Genomic DNA, 15,540 nt, shown 5'->3' with positions numbered 1-15,540 from the left:
GGGCTCGGAGAGGAGGAGGTGCGGGCGGGATGGAAGGATAGGGGAGGGGGCCGTGGGGGCGTGGCTGTGAAGGGTGCGTGCTTGGGCGGCGCCTAACTTCACAGGATGCTCCAATGGAGAGAGACCTAACTCTAGGGAAAGAAGTATGGTCCCAAGACCCGGTGTCACTCGCCTCCTCGCGGCGAGGAGAGGCGAGGCGGGGCCAGGCAGAACCAGACAGGATCCCCTGAGCAACCAGACCGTCGGGGCTCCGAACCCTGATTATCCCGGAGGAGATGATGAGATGAAACAGAAGCAGGAAGAATGGAATGTGGAAGGTCGCTGCAGAGGGATGCAGGAGGCCAGATGGGCAGGATGGGGCAACTGGGTAGATGAGTGGGCAGAGCTGATAGGAAAGTCCCCTAGGGCTGGGTGGATAGTGTGGGGTGAGGGACACCACCTTTCCATTGACCGACCTTAAGGCAGTTCCTAATCTAGAATGTTCCCCGAAATGAAAGCCTTTTGGTATGGAAGCAATAGTGGAAGGAGCAGGGTGGGATGTTAGCATCCCACGTTGTCTTCCAAATGTCACATCTTATTCTGGCCCCCAGACATTCCACAGATGAGGAAAAGGTGCTGAGTCGCCACATGATGGAATACTGGGCCAAGTTTGCCCATACAGTCTGAGTCTGTTCCCCTGACACGGCTGGGCAGTCCTCCTGCTCAGTGCTGGACCCACTGACCAGCTGCTCAGGTATTTGTCCCTGTGTGTCCCAAAGGAAATGCATGATCAGCCCAAGCAGACCGCCCCTTCTTCCCCAGTCACCAGGTCTTAAATGTCCCTAGAATGTTTTTCTCTGTCACATGACCACACTCTTCATTCACTCACGTATTCATAATGCTCTGGTTTTTGCCCAGCCCTACACTGGGAGCTGAAATTCAACAATCTTGCAGACATGACACACATCCTCCAGCGGCTTGTTAATGTTATAACAAAAACAGTAAGTTGCTGTACTGGGGGGAGCAGAAGGTGCTTTGAGAGCACAGAGGAGGTGTCTGACTAAGCCTGGATGGGCAGGAGCAGCTTCCTGGCAGAGGTGACATGTGGGCTGAGCTTTGGCTAGTCTTGTGACTATCTCCACATTCTCTCTCCTTCCTATCCATCTCTCATATGACACTCAAGGGATCTTTCTGAAATACCATCAGACCAAGTCACTCACCTGCTTAAAACTCCTCATGGCTTCTCTCTGCCCCCAGACTAAAGTCCCAAACCATTAGCCTCTTGGCATGAAAATCTTCAAAATCTTTACTATGACATCTTCTCTCCACATCCATCCCCTTCACACACCCGCATGTTTCTCTGTAACCTTACAATTGTGCTTCCTCCAAAAGCCCTTGTCTTTCATACCTCCAACCCTTTGCACATACTGTTCCCTCTGCTTGGAAGCCCTTTGCCACCACATACTCTTTTTTTTTTTTTTTTTAAGGTCTAAATATCATCTCTGTAAAGACTTCTCGGACCCCAACTTCCAAAGGGAAGGTGAATCAGGGAAGGGTAAGAGAAGGAAGCATGGTGAAGACAAGTGAGACTGCACCAGCATGGCAGACCTGAGAAACAGAGGCATTTCTGAGGGTGGTATGCAGGGAGGGAGTCTGAGGGATTGTCCCACCACCCAAGCCTTGGGGAGACTGGCCATGGACTCATCTGAAACAAGCGACCTGCCTTCCCCAACGTAAGCCCTGCAGAGGCTCCCTCCTACCTCCAGGCCAGAGCTAGAGCCTTAGCCTGTTGTTTGGGGCCCTGCACTCCCCTCTTCAGCCTGACATCCCATGTTGCCCCAAGTCTCACTGATGCCATCAGGTTAGGCCAGATCCTTTTACTGCTATGCTGTGCCCCGCTACCCAGCCTCAGGGCAAACCCTACTCTTCCTTCTCCAAATCCTCCCCCCCTTTGAGGTCGACTTGAAGCCACTTCTTTTGGGACATCCACCCAGACGGCCACTGCCCCTAGCATTGAACCCAGCTTGTCATTTACCATTCATCCTGCTCAGCCTTGTGCCTGTTCACATCACATCGGCCTGAGGCCTTGGGCAGGTTTCTTATTACATGGAGTGAAGCTTTGACAGTTTAGGATCTTCTCTCCCTCCCCTACTCACCTCCCCTCCAAAGCCCCCCCCCCCAAAGCCTGGACACAGGATTGGTCCTCAATAAAAACCTGCTGTCAGCTCAGGTCATGATCCCAGGGTCCTGGAATCAAGTCCCGCATCAGGCTCTCTGCTCAGCAGGGAGCCTGCTTCCCCCTCTCTCTCTGCCTGCCTCTGCCTACTTGTGATCTCTCTCTCTCTCTGTCAAATAAATAAATAAAATCTTAAAAAAACAAACAAACAAACAAAACCTGTTGACTTGACCTGAACTTCTCCATCTGTAAAATGGTTGAGTGAAGCAGATGGCGTCTTGATTTGAGTCCTCAGAGGAAGGGTACATTTCTTCCTGCTCCTCCTTGGGCTGAGTCTGCTTTGCTACACTCAGTGACAGGGGCTGTGGCAATTTGCCTGCGTTGCAAAACATCCGGCTTTTTCTTCATTGTCTCAAGTGTGCCCCCTCAAGGACATCCATACTCCATGCTCACTTGTCCATGGGTTTAGATTTTGGTGCTGCAGCCAGACTCCTCACTCTGGCCTCTGCTACAACTGGATCTGGGCATACCCCAACTTGCACCACAAGTTTTATTGGTTTAGTTTAGTTTTTTGTTGGTTTTTGTTGGTAAAATATATATAACATAAAATTTGCCCTTTTAGTCATATTTAAATGCCCAGTTCAATGGTATTAAGTACATTCATGTCGTTATGTAACCACTGCCACCATCCATCTCCAGAATTTTTTCATCATCCCAAACTGAAACCCTACATCTATTAAACACTGACTCCCTATTTCCTCTCATTCCCAAACCTTGGTTCCCACTATTTTACTTTCTATCCTGTGAATGTGACTATTCAGGTATATCATAGAAGTGGAATCATACAATATCTGTCCTTTTGTGTCTGGCTTATTTTGCTGAGCATACTGTCTTCAGAATGCACCCATGTTGTAGTGTGCATCAGAATTTCATAACTTTTTAAGACTGAATAATATTCCATGCTATGTACACACCATATTTTCTGTCCATTTATCTGTTGATGGACCTGTGGTTTGTCTCCACCTTTTGGCCCTTGTGAGTAATGCTGCTATGAACAATGCTGCTATGTAGTGTCCCACAGGTTTTATGCCCCTTATGCTTAATCTCTATTCCTAGGGCTTCCAGAGTTCCTGAGACAACTAGAAGCTGCAGGGGGGGGGGGCAGGAGCCCCCAATCTTCCATGCCCCAGCATCTAAGCCCCAAAAGCAAAGGAACGGTTGGAAGAGGGAGACAACACCTCTTTCAAGCAAATATTTATCTTCACAACAACCCTGTCACGGATTTTATTACCCCTATTTTACAAGGGTAACATTTTATTCCCCCTATTTTACAGATAAGGAAACTGAGACACAAGACATAAAAGGCCTTGCTCAAGGTCATGACTAGTGGCAGAGTGGGAATTTGATACAGGCCTGTCTGATCCACCCTGCCGCTTCCATCCAGACCTGGAGCAATCCCTGAGGGAGGATGGCGCCCAGAGGAGGTGTGGCACCCCTACTCTCAGGGGACACATAGGCAGCAGAACATCCCTGCCCACCTCTAACCAGGGACCAGTCATCCAAACAGCCATTCAGTGGGACCCTGAGTGAGAGCTAGGAGCTCAGCCCCCTGGAAGGTGGTCCTGGGCCACCTGTGCTCAACTCAGCAGGGAAGAGCTGGGCTTGATTCACTTCAGAGCCTACAGGATACCCTGAGCTGGAGGTCCAAAGGTTTGACTGCAGGTTAGTCCAGGCCTGCTCCCGAGGTTCCCTCGGTTCCCTCCTTGGACTCTCTCACATGTCTGGGGAAGGAACATCCTCCAAAGAGCCACCTGCCCCGAGGCTATTACCTCCCAAATCGGAGGGTGTGCCGCTGAGGACGAACTAGGGTTCCGTCAGGGCTTGGACAGGCTGCAGCTGATACCAGGCTCATAAAGGACTCCCAGGGATACCCTGGGATTTCTCTCAGATTTGGAGCCTGGAGGAATTCCAGTGGGCAGCCAGGATGGTGAGCTGGCCCCCTGCCTCCCGTAGTCCCTGACCCACACCCACCCTGTCCTCTCAAGAAGACGCCCCTCTTCTTGTCTGCTCTTCCCGGGGTGGCACCACCGGATGAGGGAGGCGGGGAAGGCTGCCTCCTGGTCTGCGTCCACCTCGGCTTCCTGGCTGCACCCGGCCACCCAGAGTTGTTCCTAAAGTCTTTGCCAGGCCCCATCCCGCAGGGAACGGGTGCACAGATCTTGGTGAAGGCCCCAGGACACTTGGGTGGCTTTTCCCTGGGTTTACCTCGGCGCGCCAGGGCGGCCGCGAGGACGAAGGCACAGCGGCGCAAAGCCCGCGTGGGAACAGCGCGCACACGCGTCTCCCGCCCGCCCCGCGGCTCAGCTCGGGCTGAGCCTCACGCCCCGCTCCGGAAGCGGCGCCCCTTCGTCCCCTCCGACACCCCGCCTGCCACCTCCACCCGGCCAAGCAGCAATTACCCGCGAAGGCGGCGCAGGGAGGAGGGCCAATTAGTGCGGGAGGCGCGGCAGGTCCGCGGAGCCCCGGCTGACCGCAGCCCTCGCAGCGCCGCCGCCGCCGCCTCTCTCCCAGCCCGGCAGACAGCGCCGGCGGCCTGGGAGCCCCGTGGGACACGCCGTCGCCTCCCGCCAGCGGCAGTGATAGATCCAGTCGCCTGGCTCCGGGCCAGAGCCCGGGCGGACGCGAGGGCGCCGGGAGCTGAAACTCGCCGCGGTGGCGGCGTGAGGACAGTGTCGGGAGTCGGGGGCGGCAGCGGAGGGGGGTCTCCCTCCCCCGAAGGGCTCCTGCGCCTGTGACGGCCCGAGCCCAGGCGCCAGCCAGAGGTCTCCCGGCCGGCGGGCGGCGGGCGGCAGGCGGCGAGGTGGAGCGGAGCGGCCCCCGGTCTCTGGCAGCCGTGGAACGGGTGAGTTCTGCCCAAGCCCCTTGCGGTCCCGTGGTTCTCCTGTCTTCGGGCTCTCCAAGGCCCCGCTAGGGCTGCCCGCGCGCAGAGCAGGTCCCTCCTGGTGCCCCCATGCTGGCTCGTGCCCCCGCGGCCGGGAGGTGGGCAGGAATTTGAGTGGGCAGCACAGGGCCACAGGCGTTCATCACCGATGAATGAATCATGGACTTCCTTCCCTGGGTCCCGTGCCGTGACTGGCCACCTTTGGGCTCTAGAAGACCCAAAAGGGATCAATCCTGCCTTCCAAGAGCCCACAGGCTGCCAGGGGAGGTGCTCCAAGGGCCTGGCCGGGATTCCAAGTTTATAGAAGCTCTGAGGTCCAGGGAGGCATCAGGTGAAGGAAAGACGGCCTGGAAGAGGAGCAGTACGGTCAGGTGCCACCACTTCAAGGCTTCGTCTTCTCCAACTGAGCCCTTTCCAGCCCAAGCTGGACACATTGGGGTCCTGCTGTCAGGGACAAAGTAAGCTTATGCCCAAGACACGCTAGATGAGGCTGAAGTTTCTAGAAGAGAAGATGCGGCAGGGAGGGTTCAGGAGGAAGGTTCACAATTCTTCTGTTTCCCCCATCAGTGCCACAGGGGCTGGGTTAAAGGTGCTGAGGCTCCTGACCAGTGCTGGATGCAGTGGCATAGGGAGGGCAATGCAAAACCAAACAATGAGTCCTTCGTGGGAGACAGCAAGCACGTCCGTAAAACAGTTGCACAGGACTAGGTGACAGATGAGGGAAGGGGAGGTGGAAGTTCAGAGAGACTCCTAGATGTCCTGTTGTTCTAAGGAGTTTTAGACAAAAGCGGAGGCCAGGTCTGACAACTCCTTCTCCCCTATTCACTGGAGGGCTCCTAGGGCACTCTGGCTGAGAGGTCTCCCACCCAGCCCAGCTGGGGCCTGCTTCCCCCCACCCCCAGGGCCTGGGGGACCTCAGCCCCTACCCACCAGATCCATGAAAACCCCAAGGGGATGTGCTGTCCATGGTGGGGACATAGGCAGGGCCCACTGTTGCTGGGGAAACCTCTTCTCTCCCCATCTCCTCCATGGAAAGCTGATCAGGACAGGACCTACTACTTACTCTCTAAAATCACATTGATAACTCCATGGCCACAAGGAGATGGGTTTGGGCCCATTGGTCTGTGGGACAAATGGGAAGGGGAGGAAGACTCATTTGAAGCCTGAAAGAACTCAAGATCAGATGGTGTCACAGAGCAGAATTCAACATGCCTCTTTTCGGACGAATTTGGAAACTGAATATTCCTGTCTTTGCCTATTCTTGTATGTGTGTCCTCAGGCAAGCCACTTGCCTCTCTGGACCCAGTTCTCCTCATCTGTACCATCTGGGAACAATCCCAGGAGGACCGTACTCCAGCCCCAGTCCCCTCCAGCTGTGGCCCAGGACTCATCCCTTCCCAGCTTTTGGCCACAGGTGCTGGTGGAAAAGCATGCCAGTGACCTCACCAAGGAGCCACTGCATTATGGACCTACTGCTAAGGAGCAAGAACCCTTTTGAGGGGGAGCCTGGAGGTGGAAGAAAAGCCTTTCAGGAAATTAGCAGCAGTGGCAGAAAAATTCATCAAAAGTTGATGGAGGCTCCTATGGCTGATTTATGTCTCTTGACTAAGGAAAAACTCTTTTGGCCTGGAGGAAGGACTATAGCCTCCAGATCCTTCCAAAGACCCCAGACCCAAGACTCTGAACCTCTGGCTCTGTTGCTGGGCATCTCCACATCTGCCAGGAACACCACCATCAATTTGCTACTCCCGAAACACGGAACTCTGCTGTGCCAGGAAAGGCCACCGATGGCCAGGGATCTTGAGTTTTAATACAACTGTTCCTCTGCTGTGTGACCTCAGACATTCAGGTGGCCTCTCTAATCCTTCCTGCCAGGAGAAATCCTAACTATCTAGCTTCTAGGCAACCAATACATCTACAATACTCAGCACATCTGGGAAAAGAATTATTTTTTTTTTTTCCATAGAGAGAGGATGCAAACATAGCCAAACAACTCTTGGTAGTGGGAGTCTAATGTGAGAAGCCTGGAAACAGTCAGGAACCCATTGTCAGGAGGAGGCACAGGCCTCCCTCCCTCTCACAGAGCCCAGGTAGGGCAAACAGAAGAGCTATTGCAATATGCACCTCCAGGGGGCACCACTTACCTGGTTTACCGCGTGAATGAGAGCCTGGCTGGAACCTCGGCTCCAACTCCGTCTTCTGGGCTTGCCACCCACACACACCCTTACACCACGCATGCCTTTCACTGGGGTATTGCTTGGTCACCACCTAACCAAAGCATCCACACTGGGCAGTCTTTGCAGCCCAATGGACTCCCCCAGCCCATCCTCGGCTGCCTTCAGCTCCCAGAGCTGGTCCAGCCAGGTCATTTGATGCTAAAAGAAGCAGGATCCTTTGAAAGATCTATGCACGTAGCAGCCCCAGAGCCTCAGGAAATCCCCTTCCAGGGCCACACCTTGATTCTGTCATTGCCCTTCCCCTGGATCAGCTACAAAAGGAGGCAAGGCCCAGGCAGTTGCCCTCTGCTATGGGAGAGCATGTGCTCCTTTTCTAGAGTTCCTTTTCTGGCCCCTTCTCAGCTCATTTCATGGTATTTTAAATTGACCTTGTATGAACTCAAATTGTAATCCTGCACTTTCCTTGACTGCCAACATTTATAGTTGGCTTTGTATCAAAGTATGGAGTTGGAAAATCCTAGAATTTCAAAACCAGAAGGGACCTTTAAGATTGCCAAAGCCTGGGACACCTGGGTGGCTCAGTTGGTTAAGCAGCTGCCTTCGGCTCAGGTCATGATCCCAGCGTCCTGGGATCGAGTCCCATATCGGGCTCCTTGCTCAGCGGGGAGCCTGCTTCTCCCTCAGCCTCTGCCTGCCACTCTGTCCGCCTGTGCTCCGCGTTCTCTCTCTCTGACAAATAAATAAAAAATCTTTAAAAAAAAAAAAAAAAAAAAAAAAGATTGCCAAAGCCACCATTCTTTGAGAGCTTGTAACTTTGTGCCAGGCACTAACCCAGGTATCATCTAGTGTTTTTGCCTGCCTAGTACATCCGTTTGTGCAATGTTACCCTCTCAACAGCAGCTCAATGTCCACAGGTCAGGGATGAACAGGTAACCCAAAGTATTAAAGTCAAACCAAGATTTTTGTGGGAATATCAGGAAAGAACAATTTTCACCATTGGAGGGTAAGTCAGCATGTGAATAAAACTAAAACAGAGAAACAGAACCAAGAGACCAAGAGAGACAGAGACACAGACAGACAGACAGATTTCTGGTGCCAGTGCTTGAACACCTAGATCCAGCGATGTCTGAAGTCACTTATACACCCAGAGTTTTCAGCTAACTGAGCTAATACATTCCCTTCTCTGTGTAAGCCAGTTTTTTTAAAAGATTTATTTGTTTATTTTAGTGGGGAGGAGAAGAGGGAGAGGGAAGAAAAACCCAAGCAGACTCTGTGCTAAGTGTGGAGCCTGATGTGGGACTCAGTCCCACAACCCTGAGATCACAACCTGAGCCGGAACCAAGAGTCAGATGCTTAACCGACTGTGCCGCCCAGAAACCCCTGTGTAAGGCAACTCTAACTGGGTTTCTGTCACTTGAAACCAAAACAATCCTGACAGACACAAGTAGATGCCTTTGTCCTTAATTTATAGATTAAAAAACTGAGTAGCCAGCTAGCTCTGGGATCTTAGACAAGCCATGAAAGGTCTCTGACATCAAATTACTCTAACAAAGAATAAAGAGACTGAATTTCTTTAACTTCAGGAGACCTTTGCTCTTCCGGGATCTCCCTCTGTGCGTCTATCTGGCCGTTTGCCTTTAAATAAGGTAGTCACTTGTTCTGAGTCCCAATTTTCTGAGTTGCAGAATAGGACAGTAATTCCTTTCCTCCTTACTGGGAAGGAGTTTAGGAAAGTCCACTGAGAGAATGTTTGGAAATTTACTTTTACTAAAGCAAATGTTACACAGTATCCATATTTTACAAGTGAGGAATCTCAACTCATACCAGACAACCACTGTTGTCCACAAATGGTTCATGTCTCTTCCAAAACATTTTTAAAAGGCTTTTTAAAATAAAACTTAACAAGGACTCCTGCTTGGCTGTCTCGGTCAGTGGACTATGTGACTCTTGATCTCAGGGTTATAAGTTTGAACCCCGCACGGGATGTAGAGATTACTTAAAGATAAAATCTTTAAGCATCTGGGTGGCTCAGCCCATTAAGCATCTTCCTTCAGCTCAGGTCATGATCCCAGGGTCCTGGGATCAAGCCCCACATCGGACTCCCTGCTCGGTGGGGAGTCTGGTTCTCCCTCTACCCATCCTACCTGCTCGTGCTCTCTCTCTCCCTCTCAAATAAATAAATAAAATCTTTAAAAACATAAAATAAAATCTTTAAGTAACTAAATAAAACTTTGCAAGACCTCAAAACACATTTATAAAGTGACTTCCCCACAGCACCTCATCATCCAGACTCTAAGTCAGGTCACACCAAGGTATACTAAGGGAGATGGCCCTGGGTGAAGCTCTGTTGGGAATAACTCTTTGTCACTGTCACAGGGTCAAGTTCTCTAGGAAGTTTTGCTTGCAAGATGTTTATTAAGGAGTGCCTTTGGGATCAAAACATGTTGATGAGAGAGGAAAAAGCAAAATTGGGTAGAGGAAGAAGTCAAGTTATACACCACCCAACAACAGCTTCAGGTGACTCCACAGCGAGCCTGAGAGTTCATATGGCCCATCAGCATTGCTCTGCTCGGCCTTTACACACCCATCACCAGTCATTAGATATAAGGTGCCTAGAAAGGAAGAATGAGGGACGCCTGGGTGGCTCAGTTGGTTAAGCAGCTGCCTTCGGCTCAGGTCATGATCTCAGCGTCCTGGAATCGAGTCCCGCATCGGGCTCCTTGCTCGGCGGGGAGCCTGCTTCTCCCTCTGCCTCTGCCTACCACTCTGTCTGCCTGTGCTCACTCGCTCTCTCTCTCTAACAAATAAATAAATTAAAAAAAAAAAAAACCTTAAAAAAAAAAAGAAAGGAAGGAAGAATGACTTGCAGGTAGCTCTCTGTAGCTCAGAGAATCTCAGAAAGGCCTGAGAGCAATCCCAGCTGCTCAGGTAACTAGTTCTTCACTGAAGAGGGATCTAGGTGGCTCATCTCTGTGTCCATCTCAATCACTAACACTACCTAAGCTGCAAGGCATTCTGGGAGTTCCCCTGGGGTAGGAGGAGCAAGCTTCCCTAGCATCAGGTGGGCTAGGGAAGCTATCAGGTGCCTTTGAGGAAGTTGGGTCCAGTCTCCATCAGGCATTGGTGTGTGGCAGTCATTCTCCCAGTATAGTTCTCAGAGGCCTCCGGCCCCACATTTTGTTGTTTTTGTTTTTTAAGATTTTTGTTTAAATGTATTTATTTGAGAGACAGAGAGTGAGCATGAGAGAGACAGAGAGCGCAAGCAGGGGTAGGGACAGAGGGAGGCCCAATGCAGGGCTCAATCCCAGGACCGGGATCATGTCCCGAGGGCAGATGCTTAACACACTGACCCACCCAGGTACCCCCGACTCCACATTTAATGAAAGAGTATTAAAAAAAAAAAAAGAGTATTAATTTGCCTGGCGGAGAAAGGGAGGAAAAAAACAAGCTAAACAGAGGAAGCTAGCTAGGACTAGAACAGTCTGAAGCCAAACGAACACATTGCCCATTTACCCAGAAGTATCATCTAGAAGAAGAGAATTATTGTCTGCTTTATTTGTCCCTCTTGTGTTCCTAGAGGGAAGGCGGGCTGGTGAGGAGGTTGTGGGCTAGTAATTCTGTCTGCCTATTTGCAAGACACTATTACAGCATGATGGGAAACCCTGCTTGCCAGGATGGTTTAGAGCTTGGGAAATTTGGGGAAGAATCCAAGAACAGGACACGGTGTCGGTGTCGAGGCATCATCAGCACAGAGACAAAGGAGAGAAGGTAAAAGAGAATGTATTTGGATTCAAGAGTCGATAATGAGCCAGAAGTGAATGTTGAATTATTCAACCTCCTTTATTGATCCATTGATCTCTATCTGCAGGTCTTGGTTTATTCTTGGTTGGCATTTCCTATGTCTGAGACACTGAGAAGAGAAATGGGGGGAGGAAGGATTTTTAAGACTCAAGAAGAAAGAAAATTCACTGCCAAAGAGAAATCTGGCAACAGGTATCAGAAACCTTAAAATGTCCGTACTTTATGACACAGTGGTTCTACTTCTGGAAATTAACCCTAAAAACACTATCCAAAACTTTTAAGAAAAATCCTTAAGCACCATGATGTTCACAGAAGCCAATTTTATAACAGCGAATAATAGGAAACAACCTGAATAAATACCCAACATCGGAGATCAGCCAGGATGTCATTAGGATTTTTATATGATTACATGGGAAGATATTTATGCCATAAGGTTAGATGATAACAGTATCCAAAACTGTTCCTTTTTTTTTTTTAAGATTTTATTTATTTATTTGACAGAGAGAGAGAAAGAACGAGAGAGGAAACACAAGCAGGAAGAGTGGGAGAGGGAGGAGAAGGCTTCCCACTAAGCAGGGAGCCCTACGTGGGGCTCAATCCCAGGACCCTGGGATCATGACCTAAGCTGAAGGCAGATGCTTAACGACTGAGCCACCCAGGTGCCCCCAAAACTGTTCCTATAGAACATCATAACTATGTAAAGAAATGTAGATGAAGAAAGACCAAAGAACATATGCTTAAACGTAGCAATGATTTTTCTGGGGTGGTGAGACTCTCTTTCTATATTTCCTAAGTTTTCTACGAAAATATACTCAAGTTATAAATAATTTTTAAAAAATGGAAGTGTGGGGCAAGAGACACCCATATGAAGGCTGCATAGTAGTAAAATGAACACAAATTAGTGGGGAGCCAAATCTTGCCAGGGTGCTGCCATGTCCTGTGTGTGCTGACCATCTCGCTGATTCATCGATGTGTCGTATGGACCCAAATGATAGAGTGAGGGACGCTGTGGGTAGTGAGTCTATGGAGGACAAATCAAAGTTCCCTGAACTTGTATTTAAAGAAAAAGTGTGAGTTTTCACAGAAGAGAAAGGGGAGGAAGTCATGCTAGACAGAAGGTACAGTAAGAGCAAAGGCACTGAGGCATGTGGAAATGTAAACAGGTCAGAACAGCTGGACTATGGTGGCCAATGATGGGAGATGGAATTGGAAAGGAAAGGAAGTTGTGAATGCTGGGCTGAGGGCCCTAGCCTTCCTGCATAGACAAATCAGAGGCTTGGGGGAGGGGCTTGGGGGGAGGAGCAGTGCGGTTAGAGCTCACCCCTGCCATTCTCTAGTCCCCCAGTCTCCTCTGTTTCCCATCACCAGCCAGAAACTCAGAGAGCAGGGGAGGAGAAGGGGAGCAGTCCCAAATAGCCCTCGAAGACTGGTCAGCCAGGCCTCCTGACCCCAGTCTGGCCCTCTTCCCAGTATGCGAGGCTCGGTCCCCATCCCCAGGCATCCAGACAAACCCCTCCGCCTCCGTGACAAAGAGGCTCGCTTGGAGCCTGGGCAAGATTTGCAAACGTCAAACTTGTAATTACAAGGATGAAATCATCTGGTTCCTTTTAAGCAAACGGGTTTATTGATCCCAACACTGAAGAAATGCTATTCTAGGGAAACTTGCTCCTCTCGGTTTTCCTCTCCCTCTGGGATGGCTGGGCTGGTGGGGGAGGGTAGCAGGGGAGCTATGAAGGGGGAGAACCTCCTGGGAGGGGAAATTCTTAAGGGCTTAGGGGTAAATTTTATAGTGTAGATAAATTATATCTCAAAAAAAGAATTCCTTAGGGCCCAGGAAACTGCCTGGCGGTTTGGGCAGATGAGTCCCTCATCCTGGACTTAGGGCCCTTCTCCATCCCCAAACTAGAAGCTAGGTAGAGCTGGGGTGTTAGGAGCTGTGGCAGCCACTGATTTCCCTTCTTTCCCCTCCCACCGTCAAGTCTCACTTGTGGTTCCAGATCCTATTTCAGCTTCAAGATGGCACAATATTTCCTCAGTAACTGAAAGGAAACTCTTTTCTTAGAAAAAATGTACTAGAGGCTCAGGGGCCTGGGAAGACCTCACCCTCTGTATGAGGCGAGGCAGATGTGGGGAGCTGCCAATACCAGACCTGGATAAAGCCATCCTTTCTGCTCACTTAAGGAGGCAGGATGTCTAGTCTAGGCTTTGACCTTCCAAGCCAACAAAGGACAAACAGATGGGCTCAGGGGACAGGAATGCACAATCATCGAGGTCAAGAAACACATCCTGCCACAAGGCCCACAATAGGATCCCTTCATTCAGCCTGTTGGGGACCCTTTGGGAACATGGTAGGGTGCTCCAGGAGGAATGACCTCCAGTTGCCACTGTCCACCAGCTCGCAGTTCAGCCAGAGAGAGGAGCAGTACTTTCAGCAGCTCCACCAGCGGATGTCTTAGGGCAGAACAGTTAAGAGCATAGCCCGGGGATTGCCAGCCCTTCTGAGCATCAGTTCCTTCATCTGTAGAATAAGATCAATCATACCAAACTTGCAGGGTTATGGTGAGGAGTGAATGAAGATGATACACCCCAATGCCATTTTGTTATCTCTACTGAGTCAAGGTCTTGTCACTGTCCTATGATCACTTATTTATTGTTTCAAAGCCCCTATTTCCTCATCTGTCCAATTAGGACACGAAAACTTGTCTTAGAAAGTGGTTCTCTGAATTAACTGAGGTAAGGGACATAAAACATCCAGCTCACAGCTTCACAGGTGAGCCGAATGATTGAGGGTTCCCATCCCCTGCTCAGTGTTATTGCACATTCTCTGCCCATCCATTCAAGATGGGTCAGGGAGTCCCGTAGGAGCAGCTATCCACCCAGGAAGATAGGAAAAAGAGGCCCTGGGAAGGCTGAATCCTTAGGAAAGGAAGGATCCAAATGGCAGGGCTTCAGAGACAATTCAGCCCGGTTTGGGGTGTTTCTAGGCAAAGAACAGACAGCCACAGGCTTCCATCTATGGACTGACCCTACTAGAGCTGGCTGTTAGCACACCCCTTCATGGGGTCATGGCTGGACCAATCCATACCCAGCTGGACAGAAACACAGAGTTAAATATACCTGACACGGGTGATATTTTCCATTATTAATTTCCTTTCATTTAATTTTGAAAATAAGTGAAAAAAACTTGCACAACAACAAAAAAAGGCATACAGAGGTCAGCCGAGGAGATGGCCTCCTCCAGCCTGCGGCTGGTTTCCCAGTCGTCCTGGCTGGTTGGACGCCAGACAATGCCGAGTGGGTTATCCTGTGGCCTGGAGTTGCCAAAGGCTGTCTGTGGTGCTGCTGTTCTGGATCTGCCTGGCAGGCTTTCTCAGCCCTTTCCCTCAGGACATCATTCCCCACCCCCATGAAGCTGATGGTTCATGTACTCTGCCCCGTTCTGTACTCCCACCCCTCCGCCAAGATCAGCTGCAAGTTCATGGCCCTACCTGGACACACCGAGGAGTAAGAGTGCTGCCTTGTGGATCATTCTTTAGAGACAGAAACGGAAAATTTTATACTAATGTCTACCTTAAAGGAATATGAGGGTGTCGAATGGTGTGACATGGGATATACTATTTGAGGCTGCCCATCCCAGTTCCCCCAAGTGCTGATGGGAGAGCATGTGACACAAGCTGGCCCATGTCATCATATTAGCCTGCACGTGGTAATTTGGTAGAGGGAAGAGTATGTGACACAGACTGGGCCAATCCAAGTCCTTCCCAGAAATTTTTTGACTTGGAGAAGTGGCTGCTCCCATCCTTTGCCAGGAAATGGACACCATTGAAGGGTGCTTGAGAAAGGTAAGCAGGTGAGAAGAAACGGAAAAACAGGGGAAAAAAACCAAAAGACTACCCCTTCCTCTGCGTGATTTATTTACTTAAAATGAACCCCTTTCTACCTTCAAGTTTGTTTGAATTGGGTTTCTGTCACTTGCAATTGAAAGGGAACGGAGGGACTATTTAGAGATAGATGGAGGCCCAATGGTAGTATTTGGTGACATCCACATCTGTACCCTTTCTATTTGTGCACACTCATATATTCACACAGGTTTGATGTGGGCCAGGCAAGAATGCCCTTGGAGAGGGTTGATTCTGTTTGCTATTCAGAAAGTGTGTTTGTTAAAACCACCAGCTTACAGGTTTGACTTTGTTGAAAACTCCCTCCCTGACCTTGGGCAATTGATCCATCTCTGGATCTCAGTTAGGGTGACCAACCATCCCAGTTTGCAAGGGGCTGAGTGGTTTCCTAGGACATGGGACTTCTACTGTAAAACTAGGACAGTCTCTGGAAAACCCAGCACTTGGTCACTCTAGCTCAGTTCTTCATCTGCAAAACTGAGATTGAACTAGGCAGGGGTAGGAAATTCTGCCAAATCCTGCGTTCAGGCCGGCATTGTATCCTCATAGTCCTTTGCAGTATGGCCA

The sequence above is a fragment of the Martes martes genome (genome assembly GCF_963455335.1).
Source record: "Martes martes genome assembly, chromosome: 17".
In the NCBI taxonomy this organism is placed as follows: domain Eukaryota; kingdom Metazoa; phylum Chordata; class Mammalia; order Carnivora; family Mustelidae; genus Martes; species Martes martes.
The sequence above is the reverse complement of the archived record's forward strand: the minus strand, read 5'-3'. Positions refer to the sequence as shown.